Genomic DNA, 3,356 nt, shown 5'->3' on the forward strand with positions numbered 1-3,356 from the left:
CATCCGTTTGAAAATGCCCTAACAAGGCGAAACAATTGTCACGAAATTTTTGTTTTTATATTTGTTAAAATAAAATAAAGTTTTCAGTAGACTCAAATCAGTGTTTGATTTCTTATATTATAAGTTTAAATATGGAGTTCTACAAAATAAACATCAAATCAATCAATAAATGAGATACACTTGATTAGAAACCGAGATTATTTATTTAAAGAAATATTATATTTGAAGCACTAACTTTGTGGTTATTCATTATAATATAATAAATAAAACAACTGTTTTTTTTCCACCGACCAGTTTCAAAGATAAACAAGATTCTTTCTCAGGGTATACTTAACCAATGATTTCTTTCCGTACGTATCCATTTTACATTAACATACTTTCAAGGCAAAAAGACTTGATTTATTAGTCTCATTGGCAGCATACTGATAACATAAAATAGGAATGAATTCATTAGTTATGTATACTTTGAGAAAGAAGCTTGTATAGCTTTGAAACCAGTCAATGGAAAAAAAAAATTAGTTGTCAAAATTAAAAATTGTTTTATTCATTATATTTTAATGAATAACCATTAAGTTAGTGCTTCAAACATAAAACTTCTTCAGTTTTTATTTAAATAAATAATTACGGTTTCTAATCAATTATATCAAATTTGTCAATTTTCACCTGTTTTTTTTAATTTTCCCGAAACCAGTCCGCCGAGAGCCGAGCTATTTACGTATTTTGTATTGAAAAATATTTTCCTACTTTTAAAGACCTCGAATCCATAAAGATTGGCAGTTTCCGCGGCGGAATCGGGCCCCAGGGGCGTCTGCAATCGTTATTGGAAAACTCGGTCGGCTGGTTTTAAACGCACGAAAGTTTGAATCTGACCGGCGCGAGATGGAAAAGACAATGCTGATCTCGCTGCGGTCTTCGCCAATCATCGTCGTTTTTAAATATCTGCATTAAAAGTTCATACTTTTTGAACTTTTAATTTCCCATACATTTTTAAACGAGCTGTTTCAAATGTACCTGACTCAGATATCTAGTCTTTAAACGACCGTATCAAATTCCACTTTTGAGGTATCTACCTGAAATTTACGCTATACGGTCGGACGCCAGTTCTATCTGAGAAAATCGAGACACTTTAGATTTTTTACCTACCTGATTTTACACGAATTGAATCCGAGATTTTTATTTTTTTATGCTCGTAAAATCCAGATAAATCCAGTCCCCCGGGCCAGCCCTTATTATATTTTTTAAAAATAAAAACCTTTATTAGCGTAAAAAAAGAAAACACGCAGTGGCAAAATGGAACAATTAAGGTTAAACTTGCCAAAAAAAAGTCTGGCTCTTGTGTTTGGCAAGTTTACAAAATATTATAAAAAAGAAGCAAAAAAATGCAAATTAATTTAAAGGATAGTTTTTTCCACCCCAATAGTTGGCCGGGGACTATACTTTGTTATCCCGACATAAAATTTTATGTATTTATGAACATTCTTATATTTTATGTGATCTCAAATGTTATGTAAAAAAAAGCAATAAACTTTTTTAGTGTACACTTTTTCATGATCAACTGCGGCACGGTGCAAATTGTTTGATAATACATACATGTGCAACTTGAAGCAATAGATATTAAGTTTTTCTCTACTCTGCGTTTTATTATTTAGTCAAATCGTAATCTTCGCCCTGCTCCGCTCCGAATCCGAAAATCGTTGAGCGCTCCGCCCCGCAGTCGTGGCTAACCACGTCTAACCAAGCCTGACCGAAGGTTCCTTCCGCTTGCAGACCGCTGTGTAAGCCAGGCTCTAGACGGGGTTATCTCACGGACTAAGTAAAGAGGTTCTGCGCTGCAGACTTCCGAGCCGAAGCTGGGTGCGGGAGATCAACCTTCACTAGGGACGGCGGCGTTTGAGCAGCGACCCCCGATCGCGGCCCCTCTCGACAAAACTAATACCCCCCCGGGAAGCAAACGCTGCGCGGGTGAGTCAGTATTTAGGATATCACACGTCTATTAATTATTTATTTAATAAAATATCTCAATATGAACAAATAAATACCAAAACGAGACAAAAAAGGAGATTTCTATTGTAAAAATTAAACGATAATGAATCGAGGACTGGAAGCTTCAAAAGACAAAGTGCATTTTTTTCGAAGATCAAGTATTTAATAAACGGTTTCAAATATATCGTTTTAATTTATAATACTGGCGTAACGGAATGGTCGCCATAACGATAGCAAAAAGATTAATGTGCGTATTAAATTATATATTTAAATTTCAATACAACTACTTTCTTCCTATTTCTCTCCTTTGAAGCTTCGACTCAATTATTTATTAACCGTTGTATCACTGTCGTTTAAAAATGAATCCGACCGTAAAATATAACTGTCCTTGACTCTCTCGCTTTATTTACTCTGTCCGATTTTGTTGCCTAATTCTGATTGGTTTTAATATGGTGAAACGTGGTCTAAATACCTGGCAAATATTATGAACAATAAATAAAATAATTAGACATTCAGTTCACTAGTTCAGCTGTCCACACATGGAAGTAGATTGACATTTCGTGCAGGAACCATTTACATATTATTATATTTACTTCGCGATTTGCGGTAAATATGACACCTACAATTATTTTATCACACGCAAACAAACGCTTTAACACATTAAAGAAGATACAATACATTAGAAACTCATCGAGATAAAAAATAATATATAAACTGTTGAAGCGTGGACGGAATTATTTTGCTAAAATAAAAACGCTGTCTTACTATTTCGAACTCTTGAAGTTTATTTTATGACTTGTAACATTACAACGTTTTACTTTATTATTTGTTGGCCTCGCCAATTACTTTATTTAATTTTAGTTTTTTGTTAACCGTAGCGATCTGAGATGTATTCGATATTCATTCTTTATTAACTTCTAAAAATTACGGCAAGCCTACACACAACCTTTCGACTGCACAGTTATGTGCGGACTGAAGTAAAATACACTTGCGCTCCGTCTAATTCTGGAATATGGAACTGCATGTCTAATGGTTCCTTGAGGCGATCGTCCAATACTGAATTCACAAGTCCGCGCATGTGCAAATTGAGATATTTAGTGTGTCTGTGGAATCGATTCTAACAAACCAATCCACTTTTATTTTTCGTATATTGTGACGGTTTTATAACAAATTTAAAACTTAAATCGGTTGACACGATGGTATTATAATATTTAACTATGAAATATAACTCTTTTATCCTGAAATTATAACAAAAATAACAATTATTACATAAACTATATACGCAATTTTTCGCAGATATCAACAAAACAGGATATCTATCGCTTGGCGGTCTTCGTTGTGTAGTGGTTAATACGCTTGACTCAAACACGGAA

General features: G+C 34.0%; 1 long non-coding RNA gene across 1 annotated transcript; it reads left to right on the top strand.

Annotated features, from left to right (window-relative positions):
* Nucleotides 1-666: 666 nt before the first annotated feature.
* Nucleotides 667-3,137, top strand: LOC148276577 (uncharacterized). The gene is made up of 2 exons (XR_015823699.1): nucleotides 667-1,656; nucleotides 1,879-3,137. It is a non-coding gene; the product is annotated as an uncharacterized LOC148276577 (long non-coding RNA).
* The last annotated feature ends 219 nt before the right edge of the window (nucleotides 3,138-3,356 follow it).

Source organism: Micrasema longulum, unplaced genomic scaffold (assembly GCF_059751315.1).
Source record: "Micrasema longulum isolate JH-2025_06_02 unplaced genomic scaffold, ASM5975131v1 h1tg001190l, whole genome shotgun sequence".
Taxonomy (NCBI): domain Eukaryota; kingdom Metazoa; phylum Arthropoda; class Insecta; order Trichoptera; family Brachycentridae; genus Micrasema; species Micrasema longulum.